This window comes from Callithrix jacchus, chromosome 8 (genome assembly GCF_049354715.1).
Source record: "Callithrix jacchus isolate 240 chromosome 8, calJac240_pri, whole genome shotgun sequence".
NCBI classification, from domain to species: domain Eukaryota; kingdom Metazoa; phylum Chordata; class Mammalia; order Primates; family Cebidae; genus Callithrix; species Callithrix jacchus.
In genome coordinates, this window is record NC_133509.1 from 139,922,237 (window position 1) to 139,933,653 (window position 11,417).

Consider the following 11,417-nt stretch of genomic DNA (forward strand, 5'->3'; position numbering starts at 1 on the left):
GAGCGCACATTGGCCAGCGAGGGTGATGGCCAGGGACAGCTGTTGGTTCCTGTCGGTGGCCCCAGCAGCCCCCGGGACCTGCCCTTCCCTGCGCCCCTCTGGGTGGTCTGTCATGCTCCCCAGGGCTCCTCTGCACCCCCAGCTGAGGGGTCCAGGAGTGACCCCCGGACCCAGCTCAGGTCATTGTCACCCTCCGTGCCTTCTGGCCTTTGCTAGGCTGTCCGGGAATAGCTGATTCAAATGAGGTCAGCTGGATCCCCTTCTTGGGGCCTTCACTGGGGTCTGGGAAAGGAAAGTTGGGCCCCTTGTGTGGCAGGAGCTGTGGGTATGAGCTGGGGGTTGGCGGTCATGTATGGGCTCCCCTGCCTCTGCTACGGGGAGAATCAGGCTGGGGTGGGGGGTGGGCAGGAGCCTGGGAGTACAAACACTGGGAGCCTAGTGGGTGTGGACCGGCCCTGCCGAGTCCCACAGGGCCTCCAGGACCAGTGGGGTCCGCCCCGGGCTTTGCGGCACCTAAGGTGTTTTCTCTGAGAAGCCTGTCACAGAGCTGGCTCTCCCTGCCCTGACCCCGGCAAAGCGATTCATACCCAGAGAACCCCTCCCAGCAAGAGAGCAAGTTTCAGACAGGAAATCACCAGAACATCCCAGGGCTGAGTCAGGCTCAATAACACTCCCTGCGGCCCAGGCACGGCAGTGGTGAGGGCCCAGCTGCAGACATGGCGGCAGCTTCACCCCTGCTGTGTGCAGCAGAAACTGCCCTGATGTCCAGGGCTTCAGCAGCCATCGTCCTGGCCCGTCTGGACCTCTCCTTCCAGAAGCCAGAGTCAGTGGTTGCTTGCCAACTTGTCCAGTCGGTCTGCGAAGGCCTGGACCCGGGGACACGAGGCCAGGAATAAAGGAGGGGAGGTCAGAGCAGGACATGTCAGGGGGCAAAGCTGGAAGGACCTGGGAGGATGGGGCAAGGGAACCCCGGAAGAGCCCTGGGCATCGGGCCAGCAAGGCTGCTCCACCTCCCGGGCTCCCGGGCGGACACGGGGCCTTGCTCTTGCCTGGCACGAACAACCCTGAGCAGCCAGCTCTGGAAGCCTGCCAAGGTCTGTCCAGGGCCCTAGGCAAGGGTGAATGTGTGGAGAATGGGTGATGTGGGGAGCAGGCAGCCAGGCTCGGGGAGCGGTGGGGGCTGGGGCAGGAATCCCCAAATGCACCTCCGGTAACAGGCAGGTGACAGGGAGTGAACACGGCTTGATGTGGGGTCCCAGGCACATCTAAGCCTATTGCTCAGGGTGGTGTGCCCTTGCCAAGACAGGGCACCAAGACAGATGCAGGCTGCCCAGCACAGGATCAGCACACGTCCAGCACCGAGGTGACCCTGGAGGGAGCCACCGTACACCATGCCTGCATCGCTCTGGGCAGGTCTCCATTATGGAGGCAACTGGCCAGGCCAGGACCCCACTGGGCAGAGCTGGAGTGGAGGGGAGGCGAGGGCAGAGCAACAGACAGAGCTGTGGGGTCCTAGGCCCCCATCCAGGCTGGCACAGAGGTGGCATTTGAGCTGCCCAAGAGTCTCAGCCATAGCGAAGCTCCTGGGCAACAGGGCAGACAGACAGGGTGGGGCCAGGTGGGCACAGGAGGTGCTAGGACCCAAAGGTCATGTTGTCACTCCCGCCCTGGGGGTCCTTCTTGTTTGACTCAGGGACCCAGGGAGGTTGGGGCCGCTGTGTCCACTTTCAGCTCTGGGCAGAGCTTGGCCAGAGGAGGTGCCTGTGAAACTGTATTTAGAAAGAAAGCATCATTTCCTTAAGTCTTTAAGTCTCTTTCTGTCAGAGGGGTGCCTACCCTTTTTTTTTCCTCTTTTTTTTTTGAGACTGAGTTTTGCTCTGTCGCCAGGCTAGAGTGAAGTGGCGTGATCTTGGCTCACTGCAACCTCCACCTCCTGGGTTCAAGCGATTCTCCTGCCTCAGCCTCCTGAGCAGCTGGGATCACAGGCGCACATCCCACGCCCGGCTAATTTTTGTATTTTCAGTAGAGATGGGGTTTCACCATGTTGGGCAGGCTGGTCTCAAACTCCTGACCTCAGGTGATCCACCCACCTCAGCCTCCCAAAATACTGGGATTACAGGCGTGAGCCACCGTGCCCGGCTGGTGCCCGCCTTCTTTAACCCACAGGATTGGCCGTTGAAGCCACCTGGCAGTTGTCTGTAACTGTCCCCCGCTGGATTTGCTTGGCTGAGTCTTGCCTCTGCCTCCTGTTTCCTGTACCTGGGGCTGTGGTGTGAACCTGTGCCCCAGAAGTTCACATGTTAAAAGTGGAATCCACAATGAGAGTGTTTCCGGATGGCCTTCTAGGTCATTCTGTTAATGAGGTCAGGAGGGTGGGCCCTCATCCAATAGGATGCAAGGACTGTGGCCTCACGGAAAACTCCCGGCTTCTAAAACAGATGGGAAAGGTGTCTTTCCACTGTGAGCTTCCCAGTCTGAAGTATTCTAACAGAAAGTGGGCCGAGACGCCGAGGAAGTGGGTTTGAAAGCATTGGTGAGGCTCAGGGCAGCCTGTCTGACTGGGGACCTCTGCAGATGTCACCCCATGCCAGGAGGCCCACATGGCATCAGTCCGGCTGTTCCTCGGAGGGCGCGGGTGCTCAGCGTGGGAGGCCTGAGTGGGGTCCCCTGGCACCCTGGTCAGCCTGTCTGGAGCCTGCCCACCCACTCAAATCCCACTCCACCAGCTGCTTCCTTAGATGTGCTAAGGGGCAGTTTTCCAAGAGCTTCCCCTCATCCCCGGGGGACTGCGTTGGCTCCTAACAGAAGCACGTGGCCCCTGCAGTGGTGAGCAGGATTCAGATTTATTTATTTCTCTCTCGATTACTAAGCACTCTTCAATATTTATTTTATTGCAAAACCGACACACCCTAAAAATTACCATCTTAGCCATTTCTAAGTGTACGGGCACCTTCACCTGCCGCACGGCCACCCCACCGTCTGTCTTCTGAAACGTCTCACAGTGCAAAATGGAACCTGTCCTCGATACAGTCACTTCCCACTCCTCCCTGCGCCCAGCCCGCAGCCGCCCTTTCACCTCCTGTCTCTACAAATGCGGCTACTCAGTTTTCCTCGTGAGAAGCGCGATCACACATGCTCGGTCCTGATGTCTGGCTTGTTCTACTTAGTGTGATGTCCTCGAGGCTCATTCCTGTTGCAGCCCGTGTCAGAATTTCCTTCCTTTTTAAGGCTAAATGACATCCCTGCGTGTCTGTTTAGCCATTCCTGTGTTGATGGGTGGACGTCTCCTGGCTGCTGCAAATCATTCTGCTGTAAAACAGGGGCGTGTGGGATTCACGGAAGTTTAGGTCTTCAATGTGCTTCTGTCACACCTAGTCACAATTATTGCTATTATTATTTTGAGATGGCATCTCTCTCCGTCACCCAGGCTGGAGTGCAATGGTGCAATCTCAGCTCACTGCAACCTCCACCTCCTGGGCTCAAGCGATTCTCCTGCCTCAGCCTCCCAAGGAGCTGGGATTACAGGCACTTGCCACCACACCTGGCTAGTTTCTGTATTTTTGGTAGAGACGGGGTTTCACCATGTTGGTCAGGCTGGTCTCAGGTGATCTGCCTGCCTCAGCCTCCCAAAGTTCTGAGATCACACCTGGCCCCTAATCATTCATTATTCTTGATGCTCAATTGTCCCAGATTTGACAAGTGGTCCACTCTGCCTCTGTGCTGACAATTATGGGGCAAATCCTGTGCCATGTCAGTTTCCAGGCACGGAGCCCCCCTCCGTCAGGTGTGTCTGTATTCATGCCTCGTCAGAGACCTCTGTTCTGATGGTGATTCCTTCCCTCAGAAGAAGGGTTCCCAGCCTTCTCTGACTCCCTGCTCACTCTCTTGGGGGAGGGCTCTGTCCTGGACTCCCCCACCCGGGGGTGTTGGTGATACAAGCCGGGGGTGGGGACAGGATGGCAGGCCAAGCGGGAAGAAGAAAGGCAGAAGTACCCTGGGGTTTCTGTGGGGGACAGCCACTCTCGTAAGAAGGCAAGAGGCCCCAGGTTCCAGCCAGGGAAGGGGTTTTCAGGGAAGTTTTGGAGAGAGAAGAGAAGATAGGGGCTTTCTAGAAGCATCAACCCAAGAACTGGATAATTCTGAAACTCCTTGACCAGGGCATACCTCAGTGTGAGTCATGAGTTGCAGTTTCAACAGAGTCATAATGTGTCCTAGTGAGGCCCAGGAGAGGCTGCCTGCGACCCCAGAAACTCCAGGCGACCATGCCTAATCCACCTAACCCACGAGAGTTTTCTCTTCCTCAGGGCTGACATGGCAGCATCCACAGCCATGGGAAGCCCCCAGCCTCATGGTCCCTGATGGCAACCTGAGCTCCAGCTTTCACATCTGTGTTCCAGGAATGAGGACGGAGCAGAGGAGAGCAGAGCGTGGCCCCACCCCTGTGTGGAGACTTCTCAGAATTCCCACCCAGTTCACTGGCTCCATCTTCCCTCTTTCCATGTGACCACGCCTGGCAGCAGGGGAGGCTGGGAAATGTAGTCTTTGATGTCACTGCACCAGCTGATGCTGGGGGCTCTTCTCAGCAAGAGAGGGTGCAGTGTCGGGGACGTGTGCTGCCGTCACCAGCTTCTCTTCCACCCAGCGAGGTCAGGTCCCTGGCAGCTGAGTGAGGTGCACACTGGCCAAGCCCAGGGACTCAATCACCCCAAATGTGGAAAGGGTCAGGGGCGTTAAACGCGGAAGAAGGAGGTGCAGCCCGAGGCCAGAGAAGCTGGGTGTATGGGGGAAATAGTTTTTCCACTAGACTGTAACTCACAATGCCTCTGGCACTTCACTTCGGGGTGAGGATAAGGGCCCGGTTGCCCGTGACTGCCCTGACTTCAGACGCCAGGCATGTGGGGCGGGTACCTTGGCTATGACAAATGCAAGGCCCGGTGACCCTCTCCGCAGGGTCCATCAGGTGCTAGAACAGCTCCCAGAGACTGGAACGACTGTTTGCTTCCTCCTAGTGGCTTTTCATGCTCTCCCTCAGCAGAATATTTTATATTATACATTTTTTAAAATTTTACATTTGGAGACAGGGCCTGGTGCTGTCACCCAGACTGGAGGGCAGTGGTGCAGCCTTAGCTTACTGCAACCTCTCCGCCTTCTGGGCTCATGCAAGCCTCTCACCCCAGCCTCCCAAGCAGCTGGGACTACTTGGCACGAGCCAAGACACTCAGCTAATTTTTGTATTTTTTGTAGAGATGATCTGGCTATGTTGCCCAGGTTGGTCTTGAACCCCTGAACTCAAGCAATCTGTCCGCCTTGGCCTCCCAAAGTGCTGAGATTACAGGAATGAGCCACTGTGCCCGGCCACTTCTGGCTTATTACTCAAGGAGACAACTCAGGCAGCGGAGATGCCCAGGGCAAGGTGTGGAGATGGCGTGTGCAGCTCCCATGCCCTCTGGGCACCACCCGCCGGCCCAGACACTCTCGGAAACCCATTGTTCTTTTTTTTTTTTTTTTGAGACAGTCTCACTCTGATGCCAGGCTGGAGTACAGCGGTGCAATCTCGGCTCACTGCAACCTCTGTCTGCAGGGTACAAGCGATTCGCCTGCCTCAGCCTCCTGAGTAGCTGGGACTACAGGCACCTACCACCACGCCCAGATAGTTTTGGTATTTTTAGTGCAGACGGGGTTTCACCATGCTGGCGAGGATGATCTCGATCTCTTGACCTCATGATCTGTCCACCCTCGCCTCCCAAGTGCTGAGATTACGGGTGTCAGCCACCATGCCCGCTGTTCTGGCTTTTCACGGAGGCTCCATCACAGAGGCTTGGTCTCCAGCCCGTCCCTTCCCCAGAGCATGGGGGTGAGGCTGAGAATGTCAAGCTTCTCATTGTGGGTTGGTCTTCTGGTGACCAGCAAGCTACCAGGAGCCCGGCAAGAGCTGCCTCATTGGAACAAAAGATGCTCCCATTGCCTCAGCGAGTCTAAGGGACTAGGAGACCTGTGTCAGGAACGGGGTCAGAGACCGAATATATGTCTTATGACGTCATACCAGGAGAAGAAGGAGGAGAGGGAGATGGAGGAGGAGGAGCCCCCAGTGGGAGGTGGGATGCGGTTCGTTGTGAAGGCGTTTCCTCCCCAGGGGAACCCCGGGAAAACCCACCACATCAAGCCTTGCACCCAGGATTGGTGTGAACACCAGAGCGTCATCCACATGGCGTGGCACTCCCTGTCTCCGCCCACATCACTTGCTCTCCCGAGGAGTCTTGCCTAGGGAAATGAAGATGGCAAACAACTTTATCGCTCAGCTCAGAAACTTCCCACATGCAGCGGACACTTCTGGAGAAGGCACCACACGGTTCCGGGTGACGTCTGTGCCTTCGTCACGCACTGGGCACACAGGTGTGTTAGGAACTGTCTGTGGACTGTGCCCTGAGGATTGGTGGTCACGTCTGTCTGTTGCATTTCAGTAGGGGTCTGAGAGAAGGCATGAGGATTAACAGCAGGTGCCAAGGGCTGCTGGGGGACCCTGTCAACACCCCAACGTGGGCAGGATGCCAGCTCCCTGACCAACTCAACTCGGGGAAGCTTGGCAGAGCCGTGACTCCAGGAAGCATCCTGGACCCTTGAAGCCCCCTGAGGTGTCTGTGTCAGGGGGCTCTGAGCCCAACGAGTGGCTTTCTCTGGGGCAGGCAGGGACACTTGAGGTGCCACACAGGACACAGACTGTAGGAACCACGAGAAGAGCAGATGGCCCAGAGTCGGGGTGTGGGTGACTGCCCTGGGCAGCGGGGGTCAGGGAGGCAGCCTTTTCACCTCAATGAGAACGGTGTGCGGTTGGGGTGGGACAGCCTTCTCAGAAGGAGAGAAGGGGGGTAACAGAAAGGTATGGTGAGGGTGCCAGAATGCAAAGGTTCGGGCAGGGCACTGCCCTGCTCTGGCACCAGCGAGATCAGGTCGGCTTCGGCCCCATTCAGGTCTCTCATTTACCCTTTGGGTCTCATCAGAGCACCCGCTTCCTGTAGGAAGTGCCCCCACAGGCAGGCCCATGGGGAGCTGGGGGTCTTCCCCTGTGGTCCCCTCACACCCCCCACTCCCCGGCTCCAAGAAGGAGGCCGTGTCGCTGCCTCCTCTGTCCCAAGTGGACAGTTGCCAGATGAAGGAATGAGCCCAATTCCCAGCTCCTGCTCCCTGCCCGTGGGATCTGGGCAAGTTGCCGGATGCTTCGGGCCTCGGTTTCCCCCTCACAATCTGCCTTTTCCTGGGGTCCTTGGGAGCTCTCTGTTGTTGGTTACCCCAGTGAAGCGGATGGAGGCTCAGCCCAAGGGTGTTTCCAGAAAGGTCATCTGCTGGAGGGGGGCTGGGAGCATCCCTGGAGACAGGAGCTTTGGAACGGCGGCTAGGGTGGGACCGCTGGGAGCAGAAAAAGGGGCTTCTGAGAGGCAGGAGGGTGCGGACAAGCCAAATCCCTGGCGGTAAACCATGGACCCTGTCCAAGTGCAGAGCTGCTCCAGGGTTTGCCAGCGTCAAGAGGGGGCTGCAGGGCACCCTATGAGGCATGGTGGCTACAGCCAGGCGGAGCAAGGTGAGCCGGGCCCAGCAGCCAAGGCCCTGAGCTGGCAGCCGAGGGCAGCCTGGGGCCGTTGTGGGTGGGAGCCAGCCCCCAGCCCCTCTGGCCTCTCAGCTCCCTGCTCTCCCCTCAGGCTGGGAGACCTGGCCCGCAGTCCAGCCTTGATTTCTGAAACAGTCCCAGGACGAGACTCTGGCCCATCAGGCTCTGGGGCCCACGCTGGGCCGAGTGGCTCCTTGTGTTGGGGGGAGCCCCCACAGGAGCCGAGGCAAGGGTCTGAAGCCTCAATACGTTCTCATATAAACGTAGAATTAGAAATGAATTATGGTTATAGAACTATTTCTATAGATGTATATTCATATGTAATCACACAGCTATTCATATGTAATCATAACTATATACATCTAGATAAGCTCAGAATCTTTCATCTTACTAATAAGTCTCAGCTTAAGAAGCATGGGACTGAAGTGGCATCGGAAAAGAGGTGACCCTAAGGCAGGCTGCTCTAAGCCTCTGTCACACCCGCATAAGGGCCGCTGGGGGACCTCAGCCGTGCGGCAGTGCCAGCGCTGGGAAGGCCCCCTGTTTAGCCAGCCGGGGAAGCAGGCGTCTCCTTCCTCGAGGGAATGAGGAGAAAACTCCACCCTTCCAGGTTTTCGAGGGAGGCCTGGGGGCTGTCAGGGAGGCCCGCAGACACCGGGGGCTTAGTGTCTCTGTGCGGCTGTGCCTCGGCGGTCACGCTCCACGGCTACGTTCAAGTTCCGCTTCTGCACCCGGTTCCTCTTTTTCTTAGAAGATGAGAGTTAGTAACGTAACATAAATCCCAACGACCTTGCTGTTTCTTGACAAGCACGAAAAAATCTCCAGGATACGGGGTTTTCCCGACCCTGTCACTGACCCCCATGACCTCATCCCACTCGCTTTGTGCTCATGATTCAGTCAGAGCGTCCAGGCCCTCGGGCCACCACCGGACCCCGTGCTTCGGCTGGCAGTGGAGCCCGGGCCCAAACCCTCTTCCCTCTACCTCTGTGTCTGCGCCAGCAGGGAGGGGCTCACAGACCCCTGCAGGGCTGGACCCCACAGCTCCTCTTCCGGGCTGCCCAGGCCTGGCCAGGTGAATCTGGGTCCCTGTGTCCAGCCGGGCCCCAGAGCCTGCCCCCCACCGGCACCCCCGCCTCCCCATAACCTCCCCATTTCCTCTAGCAGCCTCGGCACCCGCGGTGACCACGCGTCCACGGCCTCCCTGGGATGTGCTTGTCATGCTCTTGCCCTTTCTGCTTGGCTCTGGGTTCAGCTGAGGTCTGGGCCTGATGCCCCCGGGAGCTCCCAGGTGGAGGGGGTTTTCCCCTGTGGTCTTGAGCTCTAGGCTGGCAGGAGTGCTCCAAGAGCCCATCTGTTACCTGGAGGGTCCAGGGGAGATCGAAGCAGGCCCTGGGGGGCTTCCTGGAGCTGGGCTTTGGCTGTCCCGTCTCTGGGGCTGTCATTCCCAGCTCTCCTCTCTAGGAACTAGTGGGGAGGAAGACCCTGCAGCTGTGGGACACCAAGGTTTGGGGGTCCACCCTCAGTGTGGGGGTGACACTTTGGTGTCATGTGGCCCCCTGAACCCCAGAGCTGGCCCCTGAAAATTCTCCTTAATCGCAGAGTATACCCCTCCACCTGCAGCTCAGGGCCCCAGCCCCAAAGCTCACCCTCCTCAGACAGCCTTCCCTGGGCCCCAAGGAAGGGCTGGGGCTGGGGCTGGTGGTGGCTGTGTCCTTCTCATTGCCCTTCACAGCGTGGGGGGCTGTCCCCGTTCAGAGTGTACTTCCCCAGGGACCTGACTGGAGCCTGGCTGCCCTCTGCCCCCTGTGGAGCTGGCCCTTGGGCACATCCACTCACCCTGCATCTGCTCCTGCCCCTGGCCATCCCTGGCCTCCATCCTTTTTCCTCCCTGGCAGGGGAGCAGCAGCAGGCAGACCCCAGTTGAACAGTCCCTGTGACACTCGCTGAAGGCCAGGAGCCAGTTGAGGCCAACGGTGCCACATCCAGGACTCAGAAAGGAGTGGGGCACAGCTAGCTGCCGTGGCTCGGTGGGGCCAGGGAGTCTGCTGACTGTCCCACCACACCCCAGGGGCATCTGCCCAGGCATAGCTCTTCTGCTGGGTGCGGCTCCAGTGGGGGGCCCACAGTGTCGCCACAGGTGGGGTACCTACCCTCCTCCCGGCCCTGGGCCTCCTCCACACTGACGCTGCCCAGAGCTCCCCAGAGCCTCCCTTCTACCCCACAGCCCACGCCAAGCTCTTGGGGCCTATTCTCAGTCGATTTTAGGAACTGCTTGTTTTGCCCTAATGGTGCCTTGAGACAGGAAGGGCCCAAGACAAGGGCCACCCCCAGACCTCAGGGTGGAGGCAGGAACAGGGGTGGGGCGGCAGGGCAGGCTGCTCCCCACAGGTCCTCCTGGGACTCAGCAGAAGGGCAGCTGCTGTCCCGCCGCCATCCAGGCCAGCACGAGCTCAGCACAGAAACCCTCTCGGGAGAGCTCGGCCCAGTGGCTCCCCACAGGCGCTTCCCCTGCCTGTGCCAGTGACGGGGCCCAGTGTCCCCGTTCCACAGAGGGGACACTTAGGTCTCTGGAGACATCTTTGGACGTCACATTAGGGAGAGGTCCCACTGGCTTCTAGTGGGTGGAGACCAATTGTCCTGCAACACGCAGGGCAGCCCTCCTGCCACCACAGAGACGTTTCCTGCCCCAGGTGTCTGGACACGAAGCCCTGGCAGCCTTCAGGCAGCCAGGAGAGGGCGAGGGGCAGTCCTGTTTCAGAATCATTGCTCCTGACGCCCCCACGGCAGAGCTGGTGGCTGGGAGGGTGGCTGGGAGGCTGCCAGCACCAGGAGCCCATGTGATAGAGGGGCTGCCTTTGCGTCCCTGCCAGTGTTATCCAGCTCGGGGAAGGCCTGAAAGGTGCAGTGCCCAAGCTGGCAGCTGAGCCAGGACATCGACCCAGACAGCCCCGGGGAGACAGCAGCCCCACGTGGAAAGCACCCTGGCTGACGTCACACTCAGCACCCACACCAGAAACATTTTGGTTCCCTCTGCAAGCTGTTGGGGCTCCAGCCAAGCTCAGCTGCCAGGATTCTGGTTAACAACCCAGGGTCAGGGACCTCAGGCTCCTGGGCTGGGGGACCCCTCACCTGTCACTAATGGAGGAGGACCAGTGGAGTGGGGCTGACCCACAGAACTGGGGGTTTCTGGCAGACAGACCTGCAGGCCTGCCGCACGTCCCACCCACGGCAGCTCCTGAGGTGGGGGAGCTCTCTGACTCCAAGGACCTCAGTCCTGGGAGGGGGCTCCTCCCATCAGCAGGCCCTGGAGAAAGGCCACTGTCACTACCCTGGGCATGCAGGCCAGGATGAAATCCTAGAGCAGGACGGGAAGCTTTGCAGAGGGCCTGGGCTTGAGTGGAGCCCACTGAGGCAAGCCAGGGCAGCCCAGGTGAGGGGACAGCCAGTGCCAAGGCAGGGAGGGGGAGGAGGGATGCAGAGTGGGCAAGGCCAAGGGCCAGGGGAGGCTGGGCCAGGAGACGGAGAGCAGGGGAGCAGGAGGGCTCGGGGCTGTCCGCGGGAGAGGAGGACTGGGGGATCCGACATCCCCAAGGCACAGCCACCCCCAGGAGAGGTGAGGCCTGGAGGACATCCAGCCTGCAGCCCCTGCACAGGGCATCGACGGGGCTCAGAGGAGACTGGGGCCAAGGGTCCGAAGGATCCCAGGGCCCAAGGCCTAAGAGGCCACGTGAGGCTGGCAGGGCAGAATTGCCCACCCACAGGGAGGAGGATGAGGGGCAGGCCAGAGGGAGAGTCGGGGGCATTCACCAAGAAC